Genomic DNA, 14924 nt, shown 5'->3' on the forward strand with positions numbered 1-14924 from the left:
TCCATGTTAGATTTAGAACTGGATTCAATCAGTCATGCTACAGCAATGTTTATACAGAGTCTTTATTTACACAACTACAGTACTGCCAGCTATTCTGAAAACTGGAAGCATATAGCTGGTATTCTCACAGTATTCCAGGACCATGTTTGTGATTCTATCTGACTACAGGGGAAAATATGTGATAATATGCTAATGCATAAATACTGCAAACCAGGTTTGTTTAATTGTAGCTATGTGTCATGTTATCCTTGATGCTGAGTGTAGTCAGACCTAGCACATAATCTACAGAAACACTTGGCAGTGAAAGGGAGAAGACATTCCTGTGAAGCAGCAGTAAAGAAAGATGCCTGTGTCCAACCAGATTAGCCGGGCACTAAAGCACCCTCCCCAGCGCTGCTTGCTAGCCTACTGCACATTTACTACAAAATCGGTCGGCCCTGTCGAAAAGGAGCTGCTCTAATCCCTGCATTGACCAAAGTGACTTTGCTCTGTACACAAACGCTGGCCTGTGTGCTCACACAGGCCCTAAGAGAGGGTACACTATACCCCCAGGCTGCTAGCCAGGTTACTGGGTCAGGCTGGCAACTGAAAAGGCTTTGTTTGGAGAGGGGGAGGAGGTTGGGGAGTTGGTGAACCCGAGGGAGCCCCATGTCTCCACGCCTGTTGTCTCTGTGTAGACATGAAAGAGCTGAGATGAGGAAAGGGGGATGCTATGGCAGCCGTGGAGTTGTTCTCCCTCTGTCTGCACTGTTCTTTATGGCGCTTCATCAGAAAAGAATAAAGTACTCTGATACAGAATGTAGCTTAAGTAAACACAAACATATGTAAGGCATATGCAAGCCAGCGAGTGTTGTAATTGAACATATGCAAAATCGAAGAGATGAATACGGATAGGCGACATCAGTCCTTCTGTTTAGCAATTTTGAGTGTGTGCAATTAAAGTATGCTTTAATCACTGAATAGGATTTTGTGAATATATCTTTGTTGGCACATTATATATTCAAATTGCTTTGGCGGAATTCAAGCATAGGCTCCCTCCCCCTCTGACAGCGGCCCCCTGCGCTGGCCGGTTGGGCATTAATGAGCTATCTGCCGTTGGAGGGAGAACAGATTAAGCTGTTAATGGGGGGAGGATGGCGTTGAATGTGGCAGACTGGGGTACACCAGACAGAGGGGGACCAATGGGCTCTAAGGTTCCTAACAGTACAGTCACGGTAAACAGTGTCCTTACCCATCATATTTACAGCAGCTCTTAACATTTCAAAAAAAGTGTTGAGTGATATCATTTTCCTGTACTCTTGAGCTGGTGACATCACCCCCAGCCCAAAAGAGATGTGAATGTAGACTAGTGGACGAGGAGTGGGTATGTGATGATAGTGGTGATGCTTGTGACCAGTAATAGATGGCATTGTTCTCTCAGACTTGCCCTGCTGGTCCAATAGACTAGATGTAACGTAGTAAACGGAAATCCGGGTGACACTCAAATGATCAAATCAAATCAAATTGTATTTGTCACATGCGCCGAATACAACAGGTGTAGACCTTACAGTGAAATGCTTACTTACAAGCCCTTAACCAACAATGTTTTTTTTTTTTTAAAGACCCCAAAAAATAAGAAATAAAAGTAACAAATAATTAAAGGGCAGCAGTAAAATAACAATAGCGAGGCTATATACAGGGGGTACTGGTAAAGAGTCAATGTGCTGGGGCACCGGTTAGTCGAGGTAATTGAGGTAATATGTACATGTAGGTAGAGTTATTAAAGTGACTATGCCTATATAATAACAGAGAGTACAGCTGCGTAAAAGAGGGGGGAGGCAATGTAAGTAGTCTGGGTAGCCATTTGATTAGATGTTCAGGAGTTTTATGGCTTGGAGGTAGAAGCTGTTTAGAAACCTCTTGGACCTAGACTTGGCGCTCCGGTACCACTTGCCGTGCGGTAGCATAGAGAACATGATCACTAGGATGGCTGGAGTCTTTGACAATTTTAAGGGCCTTCCTCTGATACCACCTGGTATAGCGGTCCTGGATGCCAGGAAGTGAGGTGGTGTCTGGTTAGACTGCAAGCTCTCCTTCCAGACTCACATTAAGCATCTCCAATCCAAAATTAAATCTAGAATCGGCTTCCTATTTCGCAACAAAGCATCCTTCACTCATACTGCGAAACATACCCTCGTAAAACTGACTATCCTACCGATCCTTGACTTCGGCGATGTCATTTACAAAATAGCCTCCAACACTCTACAAAGAAATTTGGATGTAGTCTTATCAAAGTGCCATCTGTTTTGTCACCAAAGCCCCATATACTACCCACCACTGCGACCTGTATGCTCTCGTTGGCTGGCCCTCGCTTCATATTCGTCGCCAAACCCATTGGCTCCAGGTCATCTATAAATACGTTTTTGCTAGGTAAAGCCCCGCCTTATCTCAGCTCACTGGTCACCATAGCAGCACCCACCCGTAGCACGTGCTCCAGCAGGTATATTTCACTGGTCATCCCCAAAGCCAACTCCTCCTTTGGCCGCCTCTCCTTCCAATTCTCTGCTGTCAATGACTGGAACGAATTGCAAAAATCACTGAAGCTGGAGTCTTATATCTCCCTCTCTAACTTTAAGCATCAGCTGTCAGAGCTGCTTACCGATCATTGCACCTGTACACAGCCCATCTGTAAATAGCCCACCCAACTAACTCATCCCCATATTGTTATATATTTTTTTGCTCCTTTGAATCCTTTGATCTCTACTTGCACATTCATCTTCTGCACATCTTTCACTCCATTGTTATTGCTAAATTGTAATTATTTTGCCACTATGGCCTATTTTTTGCCTTACCTCCCTAATCTTACTGCATTTGCACACACTGTATATAGATTTTTTCTTTTGCGTTATTGACTGTACGTTTGTTTATCCCATGTGCAACTCTGTATTGTTTGTGTCGCACTGCTTTGCTTTATCTTGGCCAGGTCGCAGTTGTAAATGAGAACTTGTTCTCAACTGGCCTACCTGGTTAAATAAAGGTGAAATAAATAACAAAAATAAAATACCTCGGTCTACAAAACAGTAGGAACACCTTCCTAATATTGAGCTGCACGCCCTTTTGCTCTCAGAACAGCCTCAATTCTTCGGGGCATGGCATCTACAAGGTGTCGAAAGGGTTCCACAGGGATGCTGGCTCATGTTGACTCCAATGCTTCCCACAGTTCAGTGAAGTTGGCTGGATGTCCTTTGGGTGGGGGACCATTCTTGATACAGACGTGAAACTGAAAAACCCAGCAGCGTTTCAGTTCTTGACACACTCAAACCGGTGCGCCTTGTACCTACTACCATACCCCGTTCAAAGCCACTTAAATCTTTTGTATTGCCCATTCACCCTCTGAATGGCACACATACACAATCCATGTCTCAGTTGTCACAAGGCTTAAAAATCCTTCTTTATCCAGTCTCCTCCCCTTCTTCTGCACTGATGACATCAATAAGGGATCATAGCTTTCACCTGGATTCACCTGATCAGTCTGTCATGGAAAGAAAAGGTGTTCCTAATGTTTTGTAAACTCAGTGTACATAGCAAATATCTGGATTTAGGTCTGACAGAAGCTAACTATGGGGCTATTCTCATTGATGGACATTTAAGGAGAGGAAGCGCGAAGAGATTACACTTGACATAATATGTACGTAAACATTTCAATTTACATGCCATCCTTGCATTACCTTTTGTTGTGGCTGGCAACGTGACATTCTTGCTTGGCAGCTCCAAATTTACCATAAATATCAGTATCACAGTAACTTAGCCAGTAGCCACTGACTAGCCAGTAAGCTTGCAAATGATTTAACAAAACAAGCAACTTTCCCTCTAAAACAGATTAGCTACAATTTTGAATAATGCAACTAAACCATATTACACTTTTGAATAATGTGACAATTCACAAGCCAGTGCAGACAAATAAAGGGTTTATTTTCTCGTTTGTACACATATTAAATGTAGCTTGCAAGACCACACAGCTAGATAGCTAGTAACGTTAGCATATCAAACATGAATGTTTACCCCTCTCATACGGACAGAAAATATCAGCTTCAGCCTATTAAAGTCACCTTATAACAAACCAGGCTTCATTTGATCAATATCATGGAAGGCATTATAGGAGGTAAACGCAAAATTGTGACTGAAAATGTTGATCATTTCCCTGGTCATTGCTCATTCAATTCCATTCCTTTGCTTTAGATTTGTGTATATTGTTGTGAAATTGTTAAATATTACTTGTTAGATATTACTGCACTGTTGGAGCTAGAAAGACGAGCATTTCGCTACACCCACAATAACATCTGCTAAACATGTGTATGTGACAAATAAAATTGGTTTTGATTTGGTGAATTGATTAGCTTCTTGCTGCATTCCTCTTACCAGGAAGGTGGCTCAGAGCATTCAAGGGGGGCTTGAAAAGCTTGAGCTTTTTTAAAGCTAAAGCGACAATTTAAGAAAGTAACAGGTGAAAACTTAATAAAACTCTCAAATATAATGAAAATGTCTATACATTTCAGCTGTATTTTTGCTGTATGAATGAGACAATTCTGTTCAACGAGACAATTCTGTTTACACTGCACTGCTTAGAGGGGGGAAACTGTCGGGTGAATGTCGTGTGCGACCTCCAAAGGTAGCGTTACAGACGTGAGAAATACAGAAGTTTACATTACAGTAATGTCTCTTGAGAATCGATTCCTCCCGACAATCTCTCAAAATTCTCCTTAATTCTCATCAATGAGAATAGATCCTAAATGCTGTCTGGTGCTGAGAGGAGACTAGAGGAGGCGTTAGGGAGCATTCTTCCCAGGGATCATGTAATGACAACTGTATGTGGCTCAGCTAGACCCCCCCCCCCCCCCCAGGTCCCTCCCGTCTACCCCCCTGATTATTGTGCCGTTTCACCCTCTGCCTTGGCTGAAGCCTTGGGCGACATCAGGGCCTCCATCTCACATGCGGTTGCCCCGACCCTACCCCCACCCAGAGCGCTCCGCCTCTCCATCTCACTGTGTGTGTCGGTGTGTGTGTCGGTGTGTGCATGCCCATCAGTTATTTTCCCGAAAGCTAATTAGAATAACAATAAGAGGAATGCAGTCAGAGCTCCTTTCCCAGTGGCACAACTAGAAGGTGGGGGGAGTCGTCCTTCAGGCACACGTCGCTCTATTCATCCAGATGTGTCAAGCTAGGAAAAAGGCTCTGTGTGCCCTGCGCATCTGAGGCCCACTGTTTTGACTGGCAAAGCTGTTGGCCCCAGTATTTTGGGATCACAGTATCTGAGGGACAAGCCTAATGAGACTTCTCCCAGTCCAGTGTGTGGTCACCTCTCCAGGATGACTAATAGATCCAGGATGTTGTAGTGCTGCTCACATATTAGCTCAACCAATATGTGTTTATTTATTAGCACATGTCAAAAAACTATTAGGAATATTGATTGACATACCCAGCCCCCATTGTTTATACTTGTACAGTTGTAGTGTTCTCCTTTCATTACATCAACAGTGATAGGAACATCATGGCAGCTATTTATATCACATCACAGGAATAGGCTAAACCAAGGAGATCCTGTAGGAACTAAATCCATCTGTACACCAGTAAGCACTGACCCAGAAGCTACCTAGGCGGGTAATGACATCACTTTGAAATATCGTTTTTTCTTCTTCACTGAAAGCACTAGTGCAACAAAACGGACATCAGCCAGAGTGAAAAGCAGTATGTGATGTTAGAAAGAGCAATCCTTTGTTCCTCCGATCTTTCTGTTTGTCTGGTTGGTTGTTCGGCTATCAGCAATGGTCACTTTTCCTCAACTCTTCCCATACCATTATTTTCCCAGCATTTAAAAATGCAGCACAACAGGATACAAGCAACACTGCCTCTGTAAACAAAGATGGTTACGGAAGTGGAATGGTCAGAGGGGAGAGTTTCTGTCTGAAGTCTGTAGTGCTTGTGTTCTTTAGGGTTCAAATCACTAGAGTACTACAGACTGAGCTATTGTTTAACCTAAAGAAGAATAACAACCTCGTTGTTTACCAGATTTACAGTGGGAGATATACTGTACAGGAATGGAGGGGGTGAGTTATTGAACCATGTGATTGCTGAGGTTGACAGATTAGCCCAGCCTCTCTTGGAGAAGGCACATTTTGCTTGGCATAGGAGTCAATACCTTGGGGGATGCTGTAGCCAGGCCAATTGCCCACCCCCTACTCCCCTCAAGAACCCCCTTAAAAAACCCAAATCTGTGGATCCCAAGTCTTTATCAACGGTAGGGCTGACTTGAAGCACAGGAACAAAAAGACAGCCTCACTAAAAGCATGATTTAAAAGAGAGGTGATCTCATGCATTGTGTTCATGATCTATGAGTCATTGATCATACGGTAAACAGCGGGAGGATTGTGGAGAGCAGGAATTAATATGTGCCCCGGATTTCCCTGCGGCATCGTCTGCCTGTGTTGCCTTCTATGGTTGTCTGCATGTGTCATTGGAATAATGCCTTCCTTTTTAAATGCCACTTGTAAGCTTCCTTTTCCTTTTTGACCAATAGTTCTGTGTGGAACTTTGTGAATGTCTTAGCAGTGTTTCCTCATAGTACACATGGATCCAGCGTGTGTGTATTGCTGTTTGTGAGGAGATGCAGCGTGGCAGAGGGAAGGAATGCTGTTGGCCCCAGCTCTAATCCACCCCTTCCTCCTCCCAGAGTAGTTCTCTCTGTTCTGTTTGTCCCCTCATTGGGATGCTTTGGTGATCACCACATACCAGAGAGACAGGGAAAGAGAGGACTGTGGAGTACCGTCCCTCATGCACGAGCTGAGCTGGGAGTCACGCTGTGACGGTGCTGTCGTCCTAGCCCTCTCCAGTCGCCCGCCACACGTCCCTGCTGTTCATGAATAATCCAGGCTGGCCGACGGTCCATTGCTCTCAGCTCTGTGGGGGAAGATGCAAGAACAAAAGACAGGCAGCTCACAGCAGCAGCCATGACTGTGCAGACTGGGATACGATGACAATGGCCAGTAGTGTCAGTACAGACAAGGGCAGGAAGCACAGACTAGAGTAAATCACGTTCGTATATCTAGGCACCTGCTCCCATCACTGTGCTGCCATGCTAAATACCAGAGCTAGGATCTCTACCTGCTCGGTAATGTCTACAGACCCAAGAAGAAGAAAAGAACATCACCAAAGAAATACTTATCATCTTTCCTGGCAGATGGGTGGTTAGCAGGAGGGAAAAAAGTATATCTCTTTACCAGAATAATGTTCTCATACGCCACCAAATGTAAGGCAGAAGAAGAGCACCATGATCAGAGATAATGAATAGTGTTAATGCTGTCTGTGCGTCAGAGGAGGAGTTTTCCATAGACACCAATGAGGGGTGCCCTTTGTCCTGCTCTAACAGCAGAGCCCCCACCAAGTTGTTCTGTTCCAGTCCAGTTCACACCTTACAACAGCCTGAAAGTATTTGACATCTCCAAACACACAGGGCCGGCCAGCCAGCCGGGAGCAGGCTGCAGCATATGTGCCTGGGCCCGGGGCCACAGTGGGGGTTATTGTATCTTCCCTGCGCCCCATCGAGAAACTGTTCTGACAAGGTGCTGAGGATTGACAATCTGATGCCATTTTGCTGGATGACACTAACTGTCCAACTGCCAAGTTCAGCTCACAGGATGGACACTATTGGACAAAGCTGACTGACTCAGTTCTCTGACAGTACACTGCTCACTGACTCCCATTTGTTCTGTTGAAAAGTTTTTAGAATAATTTGCATATGTTATCCATTCTTTCTCACAATTTGTTGTAATTGTCCTGTAACTTGTCTTGGGAGTATTGTACCAGGATTCCAACAAAATACATGTTGTGTAATATGGCATAGCTTACTATTTTAAATGTCCCTTGGAATGATCAGATAAAATAAAGAGTACAGACAGAAGTGTGATGCCTAATTCCTGTGGTTAGTGAACGCTAAATAGTGATTAGTTTCCTATGCAGGCCTAAGTAGTTAGTTGGAGGCATTGACCGCTGATGTTGATGTTTGGTTGAAGCGTGGCTTAGGAGATGTTTGATCTTAGTCCTTCCATGTGACCTGCGGGAGTGTGGGTCTCCCCCGGCTTAACCAGAGATGGAAAGGGAAGGCTCACACTGCCTGGGGAAGACAGGGGCCCCTGAGGCCTGGGGGCCCAGGGCAAGGACAGCTTTATGGTGCAACCTGCCTGCCCTGTGTGAGTCTGCTTTATGGAAATACACATCTCTGTTACTTACGCTGATACTTACGCTCTTTCCTCTGGTCTAAAAAATATCCCAATGCCCCAGGGCAGTGATTGGGGACAATGCCCTGTGTAGGGTGCCGTCTTTCGGATGGGACGTTAAACAGGTGTCCTGGCTCTCTGAGGTCATTGAAGATCCCATGGCACTTATCGTAAGAGTAGGGGTGTTAACCCCGGTGTCCTGGCTAAATTCCCAATCTGGCCCTCAAACCATCATGGTCACCTAATAATCCCCAGTTTACAATTGGCTCATTCATCCTCCTCTCCCCTGTAACTATTCCCCAGGTCGTTGCTGTAGATGAGAATGTGTTCTCAGTCAACTTACCTGATAAAATAACGGAGATTTGTTTTTTTGTTTTTTTACTTACCTGTCAATCTGGGTGGTGGTTCTGGAACAGAAAGGGACCAAGGTAAACGTCATGTTAGATTTCCATCAGTTTGGAAAATGGGAACCCACAAAATATTGATTATTTTGTATTTAGTTTAAAACAAATTATCAATATTTCAAGAGTTTTGTTGTGATGAACATTTGTATAGAGTTTTTTTTAAATACACAAAAGCCTACAAATGTAGGCCTAAGCTTTTTCGTGTACCTTTTCTATTAAGTGTTTATTCGAAACCCTCTAGCATGATTAACTGTCCTGGGAAATGTAATCTGAAGACAGGAGAAAGTGGCAGGTAGCAGTTGATGATGGCCCCTGTGTGCTCAGACAGAGCTTTTAACGGGAGTGCCTCATGCTTTAGGGCCCTTAAACTTCACACCAGGTACTGTAGGGGCTAAATGCTGCCAGGGGAGATGGTTTCTCCCACAGGAGCCAGGAGTGCAGAGCTGGGAACTAATGGGTTAAATTACATATGGTTATGAAGATGGAGAAGAAAGCTGAATAAAACAGGGGCGCCCTCAAAATGGACTGACCTGAGTGACATTGATTAGGTGACAGGCAACTCTAACGCTTGGCTGGAGGGGGGTGCTCGATGCTTGCCTCGCACTGAGGGCATAGCAACCGAGGGAAGTGCTGGTGTTATGGGGGTTGGGGTTCTGGGGGGTGCGGGAATTGCACAGCTAAGACTGTAAACCGTGAGCTGTGCTCTCCCTAGGGGCAGGCAGGCTTTTGTTTATCAGCGTCTCCATTTGAAACAAGTCATTCTGCATTGCAATGCTGTCTGCCTTGACCTACTTCTGGAGCCTCTCTTTCTATGACTTGTTGCTTGTAATTTTGGTCAAGACCAAGTCTTGAGGTAAAAGGTCCTGACGATATGGCTCTTTTGCTTCTGTTTACTTTGACTCTTTTTTGTTTGATGGCAGTTAGTTGGCAGAAACCTTAAGCAGCCATTAGTGGAATCGTACCCCACCACTTCACAAAGGGCTGGACAGATATAGGTCAACATAACTAATGGTCAGTTCGATATCGCAAGTGTCCATGGCTTTGTGGGCTGCCTTGCGTTTTGTGTTCCGCAGTGTGGCTTTCATGTTGTGTGCTATAAAGAGAGCTGAGGCTGGGTGATGGGGGTAGGGTGCATAGCTCGCTGTGGGGTTCGGAGGGGGAGAGAGATGGGGGGGTTGAAAGAGGAACTGTTTATTGGCTACAAGCTACAGAAGCTGCTTATTGCTGTACTGCATAACTGGGCATTTGTGGCGGCCAGAGTCCTGCCTGCCACATCTACCCCAGGCACTGTGCTTTCTGCCAGCCAGCCTGGAATCAATCACTTCCCAAATATAACTAAAGATACTGTTTCAAGGCCACTGACTGTCCTCTGTTTGTCTTATGGCACCTAATAAAATGAAAATATTATGTTATTTTTTGGTCCTTTGTGTTGTTAGCCTTGTCACACTAGTCTGACACCATTAAGGAAGTGAAAGTGACTTACTTTCAGATGATTTGGCAACAATTTCTGAATTCTGAGTACTGTATGGCTGTGCACATTGTCAGTCAGTCAGTAATCATGCTGGGTCAAAAGAAGTAATCATTCTGTGGCCCATCTCTCTGCCCCTTTCAGGCGGTGTCAGAGGAAGGACCTAAAAATTGTCAAAGACTCAAGCCTCCCAAGTCATAGACTGTTCTCTCTGCTACTGCACTGCAAGCGGTACTGATGCACAAAGTCTGGAACCAACAGGACCCTGAACAGCTTCTACCCCCAAGCAATAAGTTAATTAAATAGTTAACCAAATAGCTACCCGGACAATCTGCATTAACCCTTTTTGCACAAACTTTGTTTGACTCCTAACATACACTGCTGCTACTGTTTACTATCAATCGTGTTGCCTAGTCACTTTATTCCTATTTATATGTACACATCTACCTCAATTACCTCCTACCCTGCACATAGACTCAGTACTGGTACCCTGTGTACATAGCCAAGTTATCATTACTCACTGTGTATTTATTATCACTTTTATTATTACGTGTTTTACTTTTCTATTCCTTTTCCTGCATTGTTGGGAAGGGCCGTAAGTAAGCATTTCACTGTTAGTCTACACCTGTTGTTTAAGAGCATGTGATAAATAAAATGTAATTTAATTTGATCTTGTCCTCAAATTTCCTCTGCTTATTCAGACTGACGAAAGTTGGAAGAGAGGCATCGGGACAAAATGTCTATTTACATAATATGTACATAAACTTTTCAATTTACATTAGCAATGAAATGTCCCATGCTGAGAGGGGATGGACATTCTTGCTTCGCAGCTCAAATTTACCGTAATTATCACAGTACCCACTAGCCAGTAAGCATGCAAACTATTCAACTAGCTAGCTATGCGAGCAACTTTTAATCTACCATATTGCACTCTTGATTAATGCAACAAAACCATATTACACTCTTAAATAATGCAACAATTCACAAGCATGTGCAGACGTCAAAATGGTTTATTTTCTCGTCCATCCGCTCATTCATTTGGTTGCAAAACAATATCACACCCAAAGTGGCACAGCTGCTAGCTAACGTTAGCCAACAACACCTGCTTCATCAAGTAACTTTAGAAAAGCAAAAATGTACGTTTACCCCTCTCATACAAATATAAAAGTACAGTAACATTTTCATACAGGGTCATTAATATTATACAGCGATAAGTAGCTAGCAAGCTAAGCAAAATGTATGCATCCTCCTCACATATTACCAGGGGTGAAAGTTTAATTAATTTGTTCCCGGTACGGGACCTCCTATGTGTGTACACGCTTGTCAAACAGTCACTTCAAATGGCTCCTTTACTAGGTTACCCGTGCACGTTCATCCACTCGCAACATATTTCCAGCCTCCAAACAGTGGTGAATGGAAAGAGACATCTGTTACACAAAACACCCTAAAAGATTTATGACATTTGACGATTGTCATTACGCCACAATTTATGCAGTCACTGCTGTCGGTGCCCGTCTAGGTCACTTATCTCTGCCTTGGCAAAATGTCAATCGTGTTCTGATTTAAATGTTCTCTTCGCACCACATCACATTTTGGAGCGTAGGCTATAACGCTCGTTTTTAAGTCCATTCGCAAAATTGTCATGCCTCTCACATGCAGTAATGATAAAAAGTGGTGTAATAGCCTACAGTTTTCTTTACATTTTGTTTTAATTATTGAGATAGGCTCATATTTTACCTGTACGGTGTATTTTGCCAGGATGCCATACCAGACCGCCTTACTTTCACCCCTGCATATTACTAGCTAGCTAGTTAGCTTCGTTAGTTAACATTGGCTGACGTTAGCATTCAGCTATCTGAACCATACCTAGATTGCTCACATAAAATACAATTTCTATCAAAAACTATGGATTTTAGCACCCAAAGAAAAGCTTGCATTTACACAAGACAAACATGGGTACAAGGAAATCATTCAATAATGGACATTTTTACAAGTGTCGGAGGTGCAGTACACCCACACTCGTCACCACTCAACTTTATTGTACTTGTACATCTTGGAGTTGAGAAATTCGGCTACTTGCATTCTTACTAGCTTTTGCTTTGAAATAAATGACAGTGTTCTGAGATTCCCTTAAAGCTACGGTGTCAATTTCAGAGTAAACGAGTCTCAAATATAAGGAAAATGCCGATACATTTCAGCTGTTTAAAAAACATTGCTCTGCTATTAAGAATTTTACTGTAGAAGCATTTGACTCTAGAAGACAATTCTGCAATGCTTGGAGGAGGGGGTGAGCAAGGCTCACCCGCAACCTCCGGAGGTGGTGTATTTAGAAGACAATTCAACTGCAACCTCCGGAGGTGGTGTATTACAGTTAAAGGTCTAGCCGAGGGTATTTTCTCGAAACCTCTAGGCAATCTCTCGTAGTGAGAAGAGACCCTAGGGCACAGGCTCAGCATCATCAAAACTGTCCATTTCAACTTGAATAAATGGACAGTCAGTGCCCAATGTTTTTAAGTACATTACAATACCTCTTGGTTAATAACATTCTTTGTTCAATTGGCCATTTAGTGAAAGTAGATTTTTAGGCCATTTAATGTAACTGATGGTTGCCCCATAGCTCTGTTGGTCGCCAGGGGAGCCCTGGACAGTACTGTATATGACACTGGCCACTATTATCCAGGTAGAGGGTCATGAGTTCCTATTGGTAATGCCAGGATATCAGCCTCCCCGGTCCAATGGCTGACAAGAGGTCGTCATTTTATGACCTAGTATTTCCCATGTGGCCTGGGTTATTGTCTTAGCCAGCTGCTTATTTAGGTCAGTTTTATGGCTTGAAAACAGAGGAGGGTCAAGCCCGCTCTCATATCAATACATTAAAATTGTAACGACTCTCGTGGGCTGAAGGAAGAGTGGACCAAGGTGCAGCGTTTAAAGTGTTCATGATGTAATCCAAAAAACCACATCGAACAAAAACAACAAACAGGAGAACGAAAGCGAAACAGTTCTGTCTGGAGCAGACACAAAACAGAAAACAACTACCCACCAAACACAGGTGGGAAAAGGCTACCTAAGTATGGTTCTCAATCAGAGACAACGATAGACAGCTGCCTCTGATTGAGAACCACACCCGGCCAAACACATAGAAATAGAAAACATAGAACAAAAACATAGAATGCCCACCCCAACTCACGCACTGACCAAACCAAAATAGAGACATAAAAAGGATCTCTAAGGTCAGGGTGTGACAAAAATCTACTTTGGTCCACTAGCAAATAAACTTCTAGATTACATTTACTCCAATCACCCCCTGGTCAGATAAAATGTACTCATTAAATAACAGTGTTGTTCCAAAGCAATAACATCAAAGCAGCAATGCTGCAAGGTTGATACAAGTGTGTCACAGAGTGTAACATGCAGAATACAGTAATACTGGTATAGGTAGATGATGATTAACATGGTGCTCTACAGATGGACACCTTTTACATTTGGCCTGTTTAAGACTGTATTTATACAGCTATAATTGGGTTTTTTTGTGCACTGTGCTTACATATTTATCTTGGGTTGTTTGAGGATAGCAGAGAATGTTAGTTTGGAGAGAAGATTGTTTTATATGGATGTACCAAGCACACAATAATTTTTAGGCAGAAGAAGGGAATGTGTTTTTTAAAGACTTGTTTAAGACTTACCATTTAATAGTATAGATGTACTGTATGAATAGAAAGAATCTGTTAATTATTTTTGTAGAAACTACAGTCTACACTTCTCTATACCAGGATTGGGCTAGGAACAGCGATTGAAAATTGATGAACTGAATTGCTCTGCAAGGACACAGCATTCAGTTAGCAACTACAGAGGAACACTGTAATTGATAATACACTACATGTATATGGACACCTGCTCGTCAAACATCTCATTCCAAAATCATGGGCATTAATATGGCTATAACAGCCTCCACTCGTCTGAGAAGGCTTTCCACTAGATGTTGGAACATTGCTGCGGGGACTTGCTTCCATTCAGCCACAAGAGCATTAGTGAGGTCAGGCACTGATGTTGGGCGATTAGGCCTGGCTCGTAGTCGGCGTTTCAATTCATCCCGAAGGTGTTCAATGGGGTTGAGGTTAGGTTCTTCCACTCCGATCTCAACAAACCATGTCTGCATGAACCTCGCTTTCTGCACCGGGGCATTGTCATGCTGAACAGGAAAGGGCCTTCCCCAAAGTTGGAAGGACAGAATCATCTAGAATGTCATTGTATGCTGTAGCGTTAAGATTTCCCTTCACTGGAACTAAGGGGCCTAGCCCGAACCATGAAAAACATCCCCAGACCATTATTTCTCCTCCACCAAACTTTATAGTTGGCACTCTGCATCTCCTGGCATCTGCCAAACCCAGATTTGACCTTCGGACTGCCAATTTGTGAAGCGTGATTCATCACTCCAGAGAACGCATTTCCACTGCTCCAGAGTCCAATGGCGGTGAGCTTTACACCAATCCAGCCAACACTTGGCATTGCACATGGTGACCTTAGACTTGTGTGCAGCTGCTCAGCCATGGAGACCCATTTAATTAAGCTCCTGACGAATAGTTAATGTAATGACATTGCTTCCAGAGGCAGTTTGGAACTCAGCAGTATGCGCCTCAGAACTCGGCGGTCCCGTTCTGTGAGCTTGTGTGGCCTACCACTTCGCGGCTTAACCGTTCCGGGGAAGCTCTAGCAGGGAGAAACTTGACGAACTCACTTGTTGGAAAGGGGGGATTCTATGACGGTGCCACATTGAAAGTCACTGAGCTCTTCAGTAAGGCC

The 14924-nt window shown here is 43.7% G+C and overlaps 1 protein-coding gene across 1 annotated transcript in view; it reads left to right on the forward strand.

Annotated features, from left to right (window-relative positions):
- The window catches only part of LOC111962438 (RNA polymerase II elongation factor ELL2), a 42417-nt gene that overhangs the window by 4188 nt on the left and 23305 nt on the right, over nt 1–14924 (forward strand). The window lies entirely within an intron of this gene.

This window comes from Salvelinus sp. IW2-2015, linkage group LG4q.1:29, assembly GCF_002910315.2.
Source record: "Salvelinus sp. IW2-2015 linkage group LG4q.1:29, ASM291031v2, whole genome shotgun sequence".
Taxonomy (NCBI): domain Eukaryota; kingdom Metazoa; phylum Chordata; class Actinopteri; order Salmoniformes; family Salmonidae; genus Salvelinus; species Salvelinus sp. IW2-2015.